Source organism: Sinohyriopsis cumingii, chromosome 10 (assembly GCF_028554795.1).
Source record: "Sinohyriopsis cumingii isolate HCF-2022 chromosome 10, ASM2855479v2, whole genome shotgun sequence".
NCBI classification, from domain to species: domain Eukaryota; kingdom Metazoa; phylum Mollusca; class Bivalvia; order Unionida; family Unionidae; genus Sinohyriopsis; species Sinohyriopsis cumingii.
In genome coordinates this window covers 101,530,380-101,550,504 of record NC_142970.1, presented here as the reverse complement: position 1 = coordinate 101,550,504, position 20,125 = coordinate 101,530,380, and the positions used below count along the sequence as shown (strand labels likewise).

The 20,125-nt window shown below is 35.6% G+C and overlaps 1 protein-coding gene across 1 annotated transcript in view; it reads right to left on the bottom strand.

The window, feature by feature from the left end:
* LOC149790729 (protein henna-like) overlaps positions 1–18,964 on the bottom strand; it is a 46,002-nt gene extending 27,038 nt beyond the window's left edge. The window contains exon 1 of the mRNA XM_089972784.1: positions 18,487–18,964. The gene's annotated coding sequence lies outside the window, so the exon portion shown is untranslated. The remainder of the gene's footprint in view (positions 1–18,486) is intronic.
* Positions 18,965–20,125: the final 1,161 nt, after the last annotated feature.

The following is a 20,125-nucleotide window of genomic DNA, read 5'->3' as shown; positions in this document are numbered from 1 at the left end:
ATAACACTGTATCTTTATAATATGACATTGTCATTGAGGCAGGATATGTGCACATTATATGTTGATATGTGCACATATTCTATTCCTAAGCAATTTTGTCTATACCTCGGATTTTTTCGTCAAGATCAGGCCCGATGTCGAGGAAGAACTTCAATATCTTGGTGAGTTTAACAGCCATTTAACCCCCCATTCCGACCAAAGGATAAACGGTAATATAAATCTACCATTTCGCCTTAGGTGCAGACGATGAAACCTGTCTGTTTGTGCGGTCAGGTGTCCCAAATCTTCAGAGATATCTGGCCACGGTCAGCGCCAGGTCGGAGAATGAATATGGAGTTTTGATTAAATTGATGACAAAGGTCAAACGTTATATATTAAAAATTACTCATCCACAGTTGTAAAAAAATGACAATTATGCATTTTATGCGTTGCTATTCTGAACATTTTGTACAACTGACGCAGGGTCAATGCTATAAATCAGAGTTCGAACACCTACAGTTCAGAAATTGGTATTAAAAAGAGGTTAAAACTTTCCCAAACGACAATGTAAGCATAATAATATGTTTTATATTGAATTAATGATAACCTATATTATGAGGAGACCACTTCTGAAAAACGTATTGTTTACCGTTAACGTGCTTAATTACGAAGGCCTTGCACACGTCAGTCACGTCTTTAGTAAGATCTGTACTTGGTTATGTATGGATCTATTTTGTACCTATCTGCTTCCAAATTATACCTGCATATGCTCAATATGGCTATGTATATTTAATTTGTATTTGTTTATCAGTTTTTTCAATCATTATCTGTTATTTTTAATTATATATTGGACTTGACCTTGTCCAAAATCAATATCATTGTGTTTCTGTCTAGAGCGATCGATGATGTGTTAATTTTGGTAAACAGATAACGTATAGCTAATATTCTTTGTAAGAGTGTTAGTTAAATATTAGGATCAGTATCATGATTTGAATCAAGGGCATCATAGTTACCATGTTCGTTAGAATAATTTTAGTAACAGATTGTTCTAGAAATGAACTACATCCATGATCTACGTTTAACGCTTAAATTTCTTTTATATAATGTTGTTTAATCTAGAAATTATTCATTCGTGCTCTAAGATCTTGAAGCATAATCACTTGTATTTTGTTGTTTAGTATTTGATTTGGGTGAAATTATCTGTTCAAATTATTTATTCATTAAAAATATTCTTAGACAGAAACATTAACTGGGAACTATAATGAATTCAAACAAATACATCATGTATTATATTATTGTGATTCATCAATCGATTGTAGAGACATCAACACGACACACTTCACTGCAGGCACAACAACACCCTTAGTGTTAGATCTTATTCAGGTCACCGATGAAATTTAACAAGAATTTTATTTATCATGATTGGTATAGACATTTTGGACAATGTTGTCATTAATTCGCAAGTAAGTTCTTATAAATTTAACTTTGTATTCTAGAGAGAATATATCATTTGTTGAAGTTGACAAAACGTAATAGGTTTCACTCTTTTATATTACTTAATTTAAGATCATACAGCCGTAATATACACTCTGGGTCTCCTGTACGGGACAAGAATTTCTTTAAAATATTTCAGAACACTTTCTTTTAAATTTAAATTCACTTTGCTTCGACATTTTCGAAGTCCTAGTTATCATTTGAAATATCATAGATATCAAAAGTCAAACGAACAAACCATCAAATGCCATCTAAAGTGGAGAACTAAATTTTTAATTTTACCCAGTAAGAGGTCAGAGTCTATGAAAAAGAATTAATTATTCCAGTTTGCTAGACAATATGATCTCTCTGCTGTGAAAGTTTCTTTAATGAAGGAAGAAATAAAATATATTGGTACAAACTTGATGGAAAAGAGTAAATCTCTATATGGTTCTTACAGGGAAGTTAAGGAATTGAAAAATAACACAAAACGGAAATTGATTTCAGAAAGCTTGAGCTACGCCTGCAGAAAGAAGAGAGACAAATACAACTGCAGCTGCAGATGAAAAAACGAGAGAGAAGATAGGCTAATGTAATGCAAATGCAATCTGATCAGATTGAGATATAGATACCAAAGAAAACGAAACGGAAGAAAGGGAATTTCTACTTAGATTAAAATAATTAGAGCTGGCAAGTGGAAACTACCTACTTTACATGCAAGCTTAGTTTTAATGATACTAAAACTATTATGTTGGTAATACCTGTTAAACAAAACACAATAGATACGTTTTCCATATTTGATAAAATGTTGAACTTTTGAATTGACAAAGTAAAAAGTTTAAATATGGACAAAGCTCCTGAAGCTGACACATCCCTGTCCCTACTGATGCTAATTACAATGCTATTACGGAACTACCTTAAAGGGTTATTAGCTGGTACCTGACAAAGGGTTAAGAACTATTAAAAAGAAACTAGAAAAACCCATGTTGAATTTGCAAGGGAAAAAGTGCAGTTACTTGATAGTTGGTGCTCAGCCAAGAAAGGTACTGTAAAATTAAACAACTCATAGTGGTTAAAGAGTTTAAGAATTTCATCAGCAGTGACGCTACCACCCACCTTGATGAGGAAAAGGTCGAAACATTAGCAAATGTTGCTCGTACTGCTAATGATTATTCCTTAACTTACAAAGGTTGCTTTGACAGTAAATTATCCACGCTTATTGGTAGAAAACTATTTCAGCCTCATACGAGTACTTCCAAATCTCGAACGGGCACATTTAGGAATCACGATTCTGAGAAGACTAATCAGAAATCATTATCTCTGCTTCCAAACAAATATTACACAAAGAAAGAGCACGTTATTTCCGATTGCTACAGATTGAAAACAAGCAACATAATCAATACAGACATTAAAAATGATTTTATTTCTTAGAGGTCAAAGTCACGGTCATGTATTGAAAGCAATACATTTTTTGCGTCAAATAAAACCCAGCCTGAATTTATTATGTAGAGGTATGAACCATTCGTGATGAACAGTTCTATATGACTTATGGGTGATTCTGCCAAATATATCCCTATTAAACTTTTAGGAGACACGGCAGTTTCTCAGGGTCTAATAATCAGTTGCCATTTTCTGAGATGACTTTGTCTAATGAAAGGGCTCTTTTTCGCGGTGAAACGTGCGACTTTTTTAATGTTCCACTCCATTGTTTAAATTGTTCGTCAGACTTAGTCTCACGAACCGTGACAGTCGTAAACGTGTAGTCTTTACCCATCAAGGTTAGTCATGTATTGCTACGCAAGGATGTATCCGGACATAAGGTTGTGGTTAATACACTTGTAACTGAAAATTCTTGTTTGGATCGGAAAGTGGATCCTATTGAAAACGACATCCCTGATGTACAGCCATCTTGTGCAGTTACTAGAGTTACGGCAAGGACAACTCTTAAGAATCATTTGACCAGAAAATTACTCCTTTAATTGACACAGGCTTTCGAAGAGGTCACTTTTTCTTGTGGTATGTATCAATCAAATGGTATTAATCACATAGATCCTATTTTTACTACTAATTCTCTTTGTTCTAATCAGTGAGACAAACTACAGTTACTTGTCTTCGAACATGAACAAAATCACAAAATCTGGATATCCTAGATGTTTCAAAGGGCTATTTGCGAAACTACAGAAATACACTATACGTGTTTGTCATTTTGTTTAACATGGTGTCCTTGTCAGAAAATGTATATTATCCGAGGTACTCGCTTCTGACGAGTGGTCTGGGCTATCATCTTGTTCCAAAGTGGCATAGACAGGACATTCTTAGTCTAACCCATGAAACGCCTTTGTATGGTCATTTAAAGTGTCAGTGAGACTTAACACAACATATTGAATCACTTTTATTAACCGACAATTACAAGTCATGTTTGTAAATACGGTATATTTTGTCACATGTGTCAAATGGTAACCCAGTCAGAAGATACCTACTGCATCCAATTCCTTACTTGGACGAATCAATTAGCAGATTAATGATTGACTTTGACAGTTACATACCTAAGATCATGTCAGGCAAGCAATACTTGTTGACCATAATGTGTTCGTGCACAAGATTTCCAGAAACAATCATTTGAGGAATATTACAATTAAAACCATAGTACAAACGCAGACAACGTATTTTTGCACAATTAGGCCTTGCCAAATTTGTTCAATCTGACCAGGTGTCAAATTGTATGACTGAATACTTCCAGCTAGTTATGCATTAATTAGGCAGCCACCAAATTTAAGTATTCTGTATGTTGCACTGAAAGCTTAGAAAAAATATGATTTGGACAAATTGCTTTTGTATACCGGAAAAGACTGGGATGAAGGTGTTTATTATTGTTTGCGGTTAGGGAATCATTTCAAGAATCTGTATGTTTGTTTTGTAGACATATTGTCCGTGGTCAACTGAAATCGGTGAACGAAAAACGTCTTTCAAATCCAGATTCAGAAATTAATCGTCTGCATTATTTTTCGAATGTTAGACATAATTTCTTAAAGGCCTGTGAAGTTACAAAAACTAGTCAGCACTCTACGAAGTCAAAAAATGAAATCAAGGTATGACAAAAATACACAGGAAGTTTTCAGAATGGTGATAGAGTTATCATATCTTGCCCTTACCTCACAATTCGATTCAGGTATACGTAGTATGGTTCTTATACAAAGTACTTGATTTAAATTATATTATTAATACTACTGGGAGGCAAAACCAAAAACATCCTTACCAAATAAATATGTCAAAGGAGTATGCCGATAGAGAAAGCCATGTTACTCATAGTCAATTTAGTTGTACCTGTCCCACACAGAGCGTATTTATGTGATGGAATGAGACCGCTCTGGAATGATTTTGGAGTAATCAATCTTCAGATTTTAGAAATTATGAATAACCAGATTAACAAATTTTCACATCTAAGGCCTCAAGTAAAATATAACTGCATTAGTACAAGATGAATCATCTCGAAAAGGAATTAAGAAAAAATTCAGTATGTGCTGGAGAATGATTTCATAAACTGATTAAAAGTGACTGGAGTTCACCCTGGTTTTGTGCTGAAAAAAGATAATTTCCGCATGTACACAGACTACAACACGTAACCGTGTGACTAAATCAGATTTATTTATATTGCCAAAAACAAAATGGATGGCTGCATTGATAAAATTGGAATTTCAAAATATGTCACCAATTTTGACCTTTTCAAAGGATTTTGGCAAATTCCACTCCCAGAAAGGGCACATAAATTTCGGCATTTGTAATTCTAGATGGATTGTATCAATATAAAGTGATGCTGTTTGGGATCAAAGATTGGCATTGTACATTTTAAAGCTTAATGAACATGATTGCATCTGGTTTAGATCACTGTGGTGCTTACATCCATGATGTTACCATCTACAATGTTACCCGTAAGGATCACTTCAAGACGATTCTGAAATGTTTTGATATACAATGATGCAAATTCGACAGTTTACATTACATTTCTAGGATACATCGTGGGACATAGACAAGTGAAACCTATAGTACTTTCTTAATTCCCTATGTCTACCAGTAAAAATAAACTGATGTGAATTCTGGGTATGGATGGATATTTTCTAAACTTTTGATCCATTGTTTTGCGTAGTTACTGCGCCCCTGACAAATTTATTGTGGAAGAAAACCAAAGTTCCTTGGTCTGGAAACTGTAATGAGGCTTTTCATGACTTAAGAGTGTACCAGTTCTTTGAGCTACATATTGTAGTTAATCATTAAAAATGGCTGTTGATGCAGGCGATGTAAGGGTTCGAATTACCGTTAAGTTCTTTACAAATTTTCACTTTTGTATTCTATGGAAATAAAATAATTATTTTGTATAATTTTTGAAACCATCGTGGCTGTCGCTCTTCCCTTCGAGTTGGTGTAAGGCCATAGCAGTCAGATACTTAGCCTTGTTGTTATGTATATTTGATTTACTTGTATATGATTTAATAAATATTTATTTTAATTTAATTGTTTGCCAGTTTTTTATATTTTTTATTACATGCTATTGTAATGTAAATTTATCCTCAAGAGAAGATACTTTTTTCAGAAAATAGTTCGACCTTGACTGTTCGTTTATGAACACCAGGTGTTGATCTAGATCCTCACCTTGTTTCAAAATTTGTATCAACCAAGTAAACATGTTCTATCTTTATTTTAAAATGATTGGTTGTTGTCGAGGTCATGATCGGACTTCGTGTAAAAGATGTAAACAATTTGTTTTATTTCTTAGCGTAAAATGATTGGTTTTCGTCAGGGTCACAATGGGTGTGCGTGACCTTTACCAAGTACTTAAATTCTATGAGCTTCCAGAACAGGATTACGTGAATACCTTGTTTACGTTTTAGGCGACCATCTAACCTCTTTTTTGGAGAATTATTCTCAGTAGAGGCTGGGCTGTTACACTGGAAGTTGTATGTTGTGCTGTTTGGAGTTATTTCAAATTACTTGGATTCGAAAAGGATAAATTCTGTTATTTTTCTGGAAAATACGTGTGCTCCTGTAAAATTGCTGAACAAGGTCAGTTTTTTTATAATAATGTATTCAGCTATCATAGACCGGGCTGATAAATCTTGTTTCTACAAGGAACTGTAGAATTCAACACTACACATTTCACCATACGTCATCGTCTTCCATCTTGGATTCTTCGTCGGGATTCGAACTTGAAATCAGTAGAACATTTTGTTATTAGGACTACTAAATTTTATACTTGAATTAGTTTTTATTTGATTATATAAAACCGTAAGTTCATATTTTTTTTATCTTTACAGAATTATTCCAGGGAAATAATAATTGAATTTTTTCAAAGCTTGTTGTTTTCACTCTTTCTTGTGTTAATGGTTATTCGAGCCTATACACGTGACATTGTGGTTTTTGTAAGCTCCAATTTAGAGCTATTAAACCACCACTTTTGCAACACGTTAACGGTTAATAATCCAGATGATACAGAATCCTGATCTTTTCATGCAAACTGATGAATGTTTATGTACTTTAGGTTACCTAGTTTCAAGGTTAATGAAAGGGCGAATAAAACTAATGCAGCCAACTTCACATAAACACAGTAGTGTTTATGCCTTGCAATTGAAAATAAAGTTCTAAATGTTTACAAGAAATGAGCAAATTATTTAGAAAGATAAGCCCTTCTTTTTATTTATCAAAGGATATTTGTCATAAAAACTTCGTTCCCTCAAATAATCGACGGTTTTCTCTTAATCAAGCACACATCAAAATACGTATTGTTCAAAGGGAAGGGGTTGATACAATCATTAATGCATTCCACTGCCAGTGCACACCAGCGTCGTTAACATTTCGTTCACTGTTCATCTTTGAGAAAGCATGTGTGAATCAAATGTCATGTGCACTGTCGGCTCAATCCAGTATAACTGATATTTGTTCTATTTGATGGGTGCCACCGTCAAATGATGCATTTGTAGACACGCATTAGACCAAGTATATAGGTCATAGCAGACGAGAAATCATGTCTCTGTAATATCTGGAATATGAACGGGTTTCCAAGTGATGTTTTCCAAGTCTTTTGGTGTGGAAAAGAAATATTCGAAACGAAAATATTGATTCTCCATTTTTCTAAACCGCCTGTATTCAAGTCCGCAGGACCAAAACAAGGCGTTCTGCTTTTATTAAATTGACTCTGAAAGATGAGAATATCTGCTCAAAGATATTATCTTTGATGGATGGGGGTGTCAATCACCATGGTATTCAGTTTAGAAAGTAGAAATATACCGTATTTCCAACATTGATGTGCGATTTGTAAGTATGCCAAATGTGGGAATAAAATTTCGTGTTATATGAAACACTGGTGGTATTTGGGTCTAAAGATGACAGCTGACACGGGATTAGATGAAAAGCCAGATTCGTGCTCATGAGATAAAATAGGTTTGCTTCAACATAGAGCTTTACAGACTGGCAAGTCACGCATTCATCTCGACAGCAAAAAAATGCTTGATTGTGTACGGATCCAGCATCAGGAGGTAAGATCTACAAATTGATTCTTAACTAATAAAACCATAATGATGGTCATATCTTACTACTAATAGCTAGCAATACTTGTAGTAATCCCCGGAGGTTCTCGTCATTTTCTCAGAAGTATCTAATATGTACAGGGAAAGTTATTTTTTCTATTAAAACATAAATCTGTAACATTTTATGTCTTCCGCAACAAGAATAAAATTATATTAAGTGAGGTTTCTAAGTGAATGGGAACTTCGGTGTAATTTGTAGAAATGCATACAAACAGTAATAAATTTGAAACATATGAACTAGTTGGGACGTCCACAGAAGGGATTTACCTGCACACACGATCAGACGGCAGACTGTTTAACCTGGCACGACTGAAGGCAAAGAGCAAAGTGCGTGAAGTAACCATCAGGGACATGCTCTTTGCAAACGATGCTGCTCTAGCCACCCACACAGAAGCTGAGCTTCAGCGCCTGATGACCCACTTTGCTAAAGCATGTGATGAGTTTGGGTTAACCATAAGCCTAAAGAAAACAAACGTGATGGTTCAGGACGTGGACCCCCCCAAGCATCATCATCAACAGCTACGAACTTGAGGTGGTGAGTCAGTTTTCGTACCTCGGCTCTACCATCACCAACAATCTCTCGCTCGATGCTGAACTCAACAAGCGGATCCAAAAGGCATCAACAACTCTCTCCAGGTTGTCGCAGAGAGTGTGGAGCAACAGCATGCTGACCATGAACACTAAGATCACCGTGTACCATGCATGCGTGCTAAGCACTCTTCTGTATGCCAGTGAAACTTGGACTCTGTATGCCTCACAAGAGAAAAGACTGAGCGCCTTTCACATGCGATGCCTCCGACGCATACTCGGGATCACCTGGAGCGATCGGGTAACAAAAAACGAGATGCTAGAGCGTGCCAAGATTCGCAGCATGATCACACTCCTCCGCCAACGCCGCATCAGATGGCTGGGCCATGTACGTCGGATGGTTGACGGACGGATCCCCAAAGACATTCTTTATTCGGAACTCGCCTCTTGCAAAAAGTCGATCGGACGGCCACATCTTCGCATCAAGGATGTCTGTAAGCATGACATGAAAGCCCTTGATATTGATGTCAACACCTGGGAAGAGCTCGCTCTAGACAGATCAGGCTGGCGTCATGCTCTGATCACTGGTCTGAAAGCCGGAGAGGACAAGCAACGCTTGCTAGCTGATGAAAGACGATCGCAGAGGAAGAAGAAGCAGATTCATCCAACACCTGACACAACCTTCAAGTGCAGCAAGTGCAGCAGGAACTGCCACTCTCGCATTGGACTACTTAGCCACAGCAGACGCTGCACAACCACCAACCGGGACATCTCTCATGGGCGCAGTTCCATCGTCTCTCGAGACTAACGGATGCGAACGACAACGATGAACTAGTTTCGTTATGCTTATTACTGAATTATATTTAAGCCTATTGTTATTGAAATACTATGTATGCTCTTTGATCAACATCCTATCAAGAAAGGAGTAAACATATAAAAAGCGGTCGTTTCACATAATCGTTACTTTGTAAAGTTTATGTTTAATATGTCACTGGTAATTTGCTGCCTGAAGCATACCCACGAACACCTTTTAGCAATAATGGTACCTACAAAAATTAGAATTTCTTTTATCTCTCAAACAACTTGTCCTTTATAGCTAGGCTGAATATGTCATTCATTAAGTCATAATTCCATGTTGTGTCTATAGCGTTCGGCACGTTGACAACGATACCAACTTCCTTAAAAAAGTGTCTCTGTCAAATGGCATAAATGAGAAACGATGTTCTAAGGTGGTTTTCTCTGGTATATAAATGCACATTGAAGATTTGATAGTGTCTTGTTGAACCCTATAAAATAGAGGAGACATTTTTCATCAGTTCCAATATTTTGCAGATGGAAAATGATATGGGACAATAGTTGGAAGGGTTGGTATAGTACCTACTTTATGTATGGGCATCACTGCTGCTTCTAGCCAGGAATGCGGTAAGTCGAGAGGAATTAACAAGAGTACCGCCTCAAAGTTGAACATTGCATCCATTGGCAATGTTACAAAAGTAAGTAATGGCATCATTTGTCGACAGACTCCAATACGAAACGGATTGTTCCGACGGTAGCAGTGACCATAAAGTGTAGACTGTGGTACAGGTGAATAATCAACACAAATGTGTTGCATGATACTTTAGAACGTGTACGATTGACATTGTATAATAGTCGTTGGAGATTGCGCATTTGCTTATTGTTCGATGTGTGGAACGTTTCGTCTTCACATGCCTCTTTTTATGTATTAATTAACTAGAACCTCGTGAGAGACAAGCAATACTTGACTGGAACTCCACATACATATTGTTATATCAGACACTTTATATCAAAACACCTTCTTGATAGGTATGGTCGACATGATATACATGAACAACACGTTTTATGACTTAAGGACTGGACATGTCAAGGTTTCTAGGATCATGAATAGGTCACAGTTTTAAACTGCATCCATCAGACTCTTCAGACACGGTCATAGGCACGAAAACCGCTGTTCTATAAGTTAAATGTTCCCTAGGTCGCGACTGATATTTTGAGTGACGACTTTGCACAAAAACAAGTGGCTGACTAAACGATGGTGTATTGGCGAAAATCGTGATTCGGAGTGAGAAGCGTACTGTTTAAGCTATTAAAAAACTTGGAAGATTTTGCCCTGTAGTTGATTAATGTATAAAAGTCTTATCGCAAAAGACAGTATGACATGTCTTCAGTTGTTCGTATCCAAGACATAATGTTCATGTGTGTTGATATTTTGTTTTGATATGTATGTGTCCATTTCATTAGTTTGCTCTTTTTCGTTACCATGAATAACATTATAATTCCTACTGTATGATGTACACGATTCTCTGAAACGTGCCATCCAGTTTTCCATCCCCAGCTAATTGATACAAACCATAATTTGTAACATATCATGTGTTTGGATCGTTTTATTTCTCACAAATATATAATGGTACTATGAAGGTAGGTTAATATTTCAAAATATTTTTCCCGCTAAGGCTTCCAGACATTTTTTGTAAGTGGCATATGAATTGCATTAGAGATTGCCACATCGTTCATTCCTGGACTGTCCACACAAGTCATATTTATCATTTTTATTTTCCTTTCTAACTTGCACAAGTGAAGAAGCCCAAGGTAATCTTTATTTACAAATGATCAATAGTTCATCCACTGGTTTGATAATTTGTCGCTCTTCAATCAAAGGCGTAGGGATCAGATCAAGGGACTGATAAGATGGTGTTTCTTTCATAGTATCAATGGTGCTCTTGCTGTGAATGCTTGATCTACGTTTTCAACAATTATCTCCATACTAATTCCGCATTGTTGCAGTTATGGCCTTTCATGCTTTGTTCGTCTTTCACCCTCACTTTCCAAGAACTCATTGACGTGACCTAGCACTGAGGTTTCTTTGGATATTTCTGTTATTGACCAAACTGTGCTCTACTTCTTAAATTTAGTTATTCCCAGTATTGTATTCTTCTAATCGCACTAAAATGTCCGTCCCGTTCCTAGCACTCCGCGTCCACTACGACTAACATAATTTACAGGTTTATATTGTCCCCATTGTTCTATGTTGCGTGACTGAAGCTTCTGTTGGAAAGGATTAAGCGATGAACTTTTGTGCAATTCTAGCTGTCAAGACGAGTGGATGTTCTTATCAATTGTTTACAGCAAACTCAACCATGTCTTTGTGTTTTCCCTTGGAACTATCTGATTTATGACATGTTACATCGACGTCAATACGTCGTTCACAAATTCCAAGTACAAAATAATGGAGAGCAGTTCAAATTTTTCGCTATTGATCTTCAAGTTATTTTTTTTGGAATTTTGATCTTACCATAATTTTGATAAGACTACGTCCTCTGATCTACTTCTTGATGTCTATGCCTAAAACTATATCTAAAATTAGAGCAATTATGTTTTTTTTTTCAGTTTGAGACGGCCTACAGGAATTCTGAAAATCCTCTTTCTAAATTATATCAACGCGTGTTTAAATAACCTGCTTAATGAACAGTTGTACTCTGTGCCTAGTACTGTTCTAAGTCTGTCGGTTTAAAAAATCTTAAGAAATGATACCTGTTGCCTTTTGCTATAAATCTAATCGAATCCTTGAAATATTTCCTTCAATGAAATTATCATCACTTCATTTAATTCATTGTCAAAGAATCATCGCTCCATTCTGGGATATGAATAGTCGAATCAGGTCATATATGCTTTTGTTTTAACCAGTTTGTTTCTTCCCACTGGCATTATTTTCCAGTAGCATTATTTGCTTTATGGGTGGATTTGAGCGTCTTATGAAGCTATCCATTTTTTGTGGTTGCTTGTGAGTACATATCCTGTTCTGTGTCGCACATTATATCTTGGCAAGATGTATCTGTATCTGCCACTGTCCCATTGATTCCTCAGGTTATATCAAGTCTCATATGAAAATAAAAAATATCATATTGCTTACAAGTATAAACTTTAGTTCTTATATGTTTCTCAACAGTCTGATTATACTTCCATTCTGATTTCGTACGCCATTAAAATCTTTAATTTTTATGTCTGTCTTTTACTTTAACTTTTCACTTTTTCTTTTATCAAATGTTGAAAAAAATATCAAGTTGAGTCAGTTACCCTGCATTGCCTTACTGTTTATAGGCTATCTTTATTTTGCTTTCACAAACGCAGCGTTCAATCTGCTCCATTGACACTGAGGACATCTCAAAACACTGCGGAATAGGCACGCCCTGTTTTCCTCTTCGCAATTTACATCAGCATTAGCGAGTAAACGTTTTAACTCCGCCGTGTATTCTTCATACGATTCATTTTCTTTCTGATTTATGTGATTACATCAAGCATCGTGCATATTTTGTGTCCGTCATTATAAAGACGCTGTTACTACATACTTTCACCTTGCCAGTTGTAGCAAATGACCAAAGAAATAAGCAACAAATACGCGCAGCCGTCAAAACAGTTCATCGTGTTTAATTCATTTGTTCATTCTTGAGGATTTGCATGCTCGATGAACCTACTAAACTATGCATTGGAATACAGCGAAACGTAAAGTAAGCTAATTTTGCAGTTTTATGTTACTGAAATGTATAGTTACTGATTCTAATAATCTAACTAGCATTCTATACAAAGTATTTCAGTCTTTCTTCACTGATTGCTCGAAACTGGAATACTTATTTAATGATGTGCTGTCAAATATTCTTATTTAGTCTACTTTTGCCCTTCTATTCACATTTTTATTAATTTGAAATCTGACCATGAAACTGACAAATTTAATCTTTGAGGCAAGCTGTTGTCACATAATAGGGATATACTTAAATTTAGATATTACTGAACATCTGTATAATCTGACCTGATCTCCAGTCAGAATTTGCAAATAGTATTACATCTAAGGCTTATTTTTTCCATTTGTCTTTCAACGGTCTAATATGTAAAAGGAAAGCTAGTTTACTGTCCATAAATAAGCCCTAACGACTTTGGCCTCTTCCACAACAGTGGTATTAGGAACATAAATAATGAATTTGGGTCATTATGATTTGGATCATACTAGCAGAAGTGCATACAGATTTATATTCGGAACATTGAACCCGTTTTCTTTTCCCAGCTATGAAATCTATTTAAGTTTATCTGCTGTTGATGTTCAATCGTATACATATGTTTTCATCTAGAGCAGATCATAACGTCGTCAACATCTATTGAGCAGTTCGTTTATATTACAGACAGAGGGATTGGCCTACAGAAAGACATTATTATAACATAATAAAATCCACCTTATGGCGGGAATGTAATGAAAATTATTGCTACACATATATAATATGAGCGCTTTACATTTTATGTTGATATTTGAGTTTCTACATGTGCTTAGTATCGTATTAATACAGTACGTAAAAAGCGGTACAAAATAACGACTACTCCCACCCCTCCCCAACAAGCGTGTTATGCAGAGGGCAAGACAGACAAAGCGGTTTCAGTCGGATTTTTATATAATCTGACCAGCTTAACTAAAACTTACAATGATACACATATTGCAGGGCTTTATCAAGATATTCAAAAAACAACTATACAATGCCTTATTCCTCAGTGCATGGCTGACTATGAAAACCCATGTGCAATCCGTTGATAAAGATATTATGAAAGACAATAATGGCTGCGTAACAGGGTAATTGTATTTGTGAGAAGCCTAATTGATTACTGACTTAAGAACAACAAGAACATTCTGTTGAACAACTATCAGATGTCTCTTTACATGCCAACCAATTAACCGGTATTAGTTATACATTCATAGTAGTTATAATCAAAACAAAAACTATATTTCGTTACACACACAAACACACATATACACACGCAAAAGTAAAAAGAGACTGCAAGTTTCACATGCACGTTTGATTGTGAATGATGCTTGACTTCCATTTGATGGTTTAACTTTCGGGATTAAATTGTGTTATGTTTTCAAAACCCCGGAGATCAAGCTTCGGGCATTTAGATAATAACGATAAATTGAATTACCCTACTAGGTGATTTGTGCTGAACGCAATATCAGAAACAATAAATATAATAGCATATACATTCTTGCTAAAGTCACTAACAAGAACGAACATTGGTATGGATAAGGTTTCTGAGATGTAGTCGATTTTGTGTTTTATTGATACCTGCTTGATATTTATTTCACAAGTGTGACTTTGGCTTCCGACGAAATGTAATATATTTGTGCTACTACGTTATAAGTGCAGGTATATATTCACGAGTTACAGAAATTACATTAAAATGACATTGAGAGGAAATGAAGCGTGATAAATCGATTTTTGCGGAACAAACACCGGACTACCTCAAGCACCATTGAGTTTATTTCCAACAGTGATCTCGGTAGCGAAGTATAAATATGCAATATAACACAATGAGTAAAAGAACATATATTTTTAATAAAACACTAACATAGGGAAGTTTTCAACTTTATCCTGTCTATAATATCAAACATTTATCCGACCTTTACCAAACCCTTTTGCTCACAAAGTATATATCATTATATCCCTCAAAAAAGACCGATCTGCCAAGTGATAAAAGTGAAGGACTTAAATGTTAGAAACGGTAGGTAATATATATATATATATATATATATATATATATATATATATATATATATATATATATATATATATATATATATATATATATATATATATATATATATATATATATATATATATGTGTGTGTGTGTGTGTGTGTGTGTATTCATTTGTATATTAAAACTGTAGACTGTGTTCCGCGGCACATCAACTTATTATGTAGAAGCATATATCCAAATGTCGTATGACATGACATGAGTTTCTGTATTATATGATAATGCAGGATGAAGAAATATTATAAATAGTGAAGCAATAAATTAATACATTTCAATTATTAAAAGTATATGATTAATAGGTGTCATAAATCAAATTGGAAAAAAAAATAATTGTTATGCAAATTAATAAATTGATCGACATCTGCTGATATATCACGTTATTTTCGTAATCAATGTTAACATCATCATTTAAAATACCAGCAAAGAAAAGAAACCTTTACTGTAATCAGTTGATGGGAATCGGCAATCTGACTGAATTGTATATTTGCTGCAAACATTTCTGCATGACTTTAACTACATAATTTTGCTGTTCGCAAGTGGGACCTCACGCGATTCCACTTTATCATCCCTCGGTATCTTTAATCGTTCAATAAACAGTCAAAGGTTAGTCAAACGGACAAAGGTATGGTGTTGAACACTTTAATCTATGCAATCAATCATAATCCACGTTTGGTGGCAGAAAGTTCAATGCTGTTGAAATGAGAACAGACTACACTCCTTTAAGTAATTTTCAATTATCTCAGAAGAGTGATATGTGACAAATGTTGATGCGTGTAGAAAGCTCCTCCTATTATCCACTCACCATACAAGTTTGATGGTAATTAGTACCAAGGTACAAGAACTGCAACCAACACACATTTCTAATGCTGGTGCAATAAATGACAGTGACCCGGCTGAGACGAATTTTGTAGGGTTCCTGTTAATGACTGTAGAAAAATACAATTTCCTGCCCTGACGAGTTAGGGGGACATAAATGTTTAGTGAGTTAAAATAAAACATGTAGAATGCGTTACGCGATCACTTTCAGGTGTACGGCACACTTCTAACATTAGTAAATTAAGACCGTAGACGTATCTTGTGCACATTAAGTAACAGCGACAGTTTATTTTCGTGGGCGCAATCAAAATGTCTAAAACGCACACAGTTTCAATGTTGATGTTATCAGGCCTAGTACAAACTGATTACAGCCGATACCGATAGGACTACAACAGTTTGCAAGTAATTTAAATAAATAATATTGACTACGTCACATCAACCCAATTATCTACGCGACACAGCTCATCCTAAATTCCACCTCCAATGCACGTAGGGTGATAGCAGTTGAAAATGGCATTTGCATTTGAACGAATACATTTTTTCGTCAGTAATTTGAGATAATCCCCGGATGTTATACAACAGCTACCCAGGTGCCATGCGTGTCAAATATTTATCTCAAGTGGCAACCGTAGAGAACGTTCGATGTCTAAAAGCAAAACAAGTTTTATGGTTACATGCAAGACTAGGAGGATACCTGGACACACGTAGTCACAGACGAATGGATGAATAAAGTGAATCTTATATACATTTTTGTACTACTAACCGGGATGTATGGAAAGGAGAAACAAATGAAAACGTTAAAGGAATACTAAAAACAACAGGAACGAAAAAGGCCTGTTTACAACCCGTATGCAAATATGAATTCTCACTCAGCTACAAATGACACAAGTGGTACTAAACTACAATAAATACATCTACCATTTATATTTTGCCACTAATACAGGTATTAATATTGTTACTGCTATAACTAATTCTGGAATATTAATATAACTGCAGCAACCAGCATCGTTATTTTGTATTATTACGACAGCAGCAGCTAGTATTATTGACACTGCTACAACTAATGCTTCTATTAGATACCGACTAATATCCAGTAGCACTTTGTTTAATAACATGGTGGAGTCTAAGTGTACATTAACATGGAACTCTCTTTGGAAAAGAATAAAAATATGAAAATTCGCTCAGTGTCTACAAAGACACGTACATTACAAACAGCCTTGCTGGGAAGACACCTGGCCGGTCTGTGAAGTTCCTACAGGTGGAAGGTACAACTGATACTTGGTGTAGGTTTAGAATATATGTCAAGCTGAATATGCAGAGCCTGTCAATTTATGTTTTGTGAACACAAATACTTAAAGTTTTGCAAAACCAGTGTGTGCCATCAGATCGGAGCTTCTACTTCTAATTGTGTACATTAGCAACACCAACGCTGCCGTTACCACTACTATTTCTACTACTACCACTACTGATACTGAGCTTTCTGCTATAGCTGCTGATATTTATATTATTACTACTTATAAATACCATATATAAGTCTTTACTTCTTAGTTTATCGTTGCCTTCTTTGGTTCTTAGCTTGTAGAGATGCAGTCGTTAACTTTCATGACTTGAACATAAACATGACCAAAATGCAAAGCCTTGGCATAACCCAGCACAATCTTAAACACAGATCACAGTAATCTTCTTTTGTATGTGTTTGGTACTATTACAGATATATACAATCGAACAGTACTTGAACTTTACCTGAAATCAAATATATGAAATATGGATCGCAGTGACCTATCCTTGTGAGTTGGTTGCAGTTTCGCATCCCACGAGTGTCAAGGTACTACGTATTACCTTATTTATACCAATAGGCATACAACCACGTTTACGTAATGAGATCAATGCAAATCGCAAATTAGGCCAGAAAATTTTACATGTTGAACACAGTTTTTCTGTCCTGGTGAGGATATGCTATTAACAGGGATGAACATGGTCCTTTATTTCTTGAGGAATATTTCTTGAAAAGAACTTTAGAAACGAACTTAAAACACTAGGTTTAACCAAAGTTAATTACATTTAGAATGTAGCACAAAACAACATACTTTTGCAAGCATAAAAAGTGACTCCATTTAGAAACGATGGGTGTTACGAATCCAACACTGAGCTTTTGCCGAGGACCTACGAGGAACGAATGGTGTAGACAGAGTGCGTATATCTGAACCATCGCTGACAACGATGAAGGCTGTGGCACACAGTATCCAGAAAATATAATGAACTAAAGTGAATTACTTTAAAACTGCCTGACAAACATTAAATATAGGACATGAGGAGCGTTTTAGTTGCATTGGTATGGTAGTAACAGTGATGCATATCTTTGTCAATTCCAAACTTTAAGCATGACCAGTGCCTGAAAAATCTACATCAGGCACAATCGTTAACACAATGCAGTGCAGCCTAATAATGCCCTAGCAAAATGGGGTACTGTAAATCGAGTTAATAAACCAGTAAAATATGACATGTATGTCATAGGTACTTACATTTGTCGTAAGGTTGTGGTATTGAACTCAGTAAACATATATGTACGGTGTTAACTTCCTCAGCGTCCTTAATAGAAACAGTTGGTACTCAAGGCACTCCAGGCAGGTGCCTAGAACGAAGTCGGAAAGAATGGTTCAGAGCGGCTCCACACGAGTACATGAACCGACAACTAACCCTGTTGTACAATTGTAGATCGTGTATGCATAGTAGAGTTGAACTACCAAAGAAATATATTATTTAACTCCGTAATCAAAAATGAGTATTGAGTTAGATCCTATTCATAACTACAAAAACTACGTGACTGCACAATTTAAAATATATCGTCTTTATAGTTCAGGTAGCCAATATCAAGAGCAGAACTATGACCCGAACACGACAATTTCCAAGTACTGCTATACCAAATGTCACATATGTACATAGCATGATGTTATTTAAACGGTTTATGAAGTAATCCTTCACGCGTTGATTTGAAATGTTCAAATTATGAGGCTTGTATTCAAGTATGTGTATAATGTACTCAGTAACATGTACAAATTAAGCCATCGATCACTTGGACAGCTTTCACCCAACTGTAGTTAGTTGTTCTCCAATAAAGTTTCACTTTGTCTCGATCATATAGAGAATAGTTTCAAAATGGAAACTTCCAGTTTCAAACATTTGAAATGTACATACAAGGTGAATTTTATAAACAACAACCACTCTGAATTATACGGACAAAAGGTTAGGCCTGTATACGGACAAGGGAAATTGAACATAGGGAATGTATTGTGACAATGGATTGGGTCTGTATACGGACAAAGGAAATTAACATAGGTGGGCCTATACACGACAATAGGAATTGAACAGGAGTGACGTCACGCTACTGAACACTGACAACATTGATGCAAGGGGCTGACATCAATCGGGCGGAACAGTGTGGCAATGGGTGACCTGAATACGCGTTACTCTAGGGACTAATAGAAACACAGACATAGAGACGTGGTTAGAGACAGGCTTAGAGACGTAGGCAGAGACATAGACATATTACACATGCATAGATTTATCAACATAAATCAATCACGCTAACAATTATACAGCCGACTCAAACTAGTATGCAAGAATATATATATATATATATATATATATATATATATATATATATATATATATATATATATATATATATATATATATATATATATATATATATATATATATATATATATATATCTTTGAGGCAATTGGGTGGCCCTGAAAATGGGCGCTTAACGTTTTCTAATTTCCTCCTCCCTTCTTCACCATCTTCTCAATTACATTTGTCGTCTTTTTCTTCTTCCCATTCTCTTTCTCATCCACCTTCTCCTCTTGTTTTCTTTTCTCATTCTCCTCTTCTTTTTCAAGTTTAGCATTGTAGGCTCTAATTTGTTCCTTTTCTTCCTTGTCCTCCTTCTCCTCGTATTCCTTTTATAAGCAGCTAAGTCTTTCATTGGCCTTTCTTAAATTATTGATTTCCGTTTTTACTCTGTGAGGACTGTAACGTCTATCTTCCAAAATAACCAACATTTCCGCCACCATCCCTATATCGTCCACCACTTCTTCCAACTTCTGCATTTTGCTTGCGGGATTGCTTGCCATTTTTTGTTGGTTATTCAATGTTGA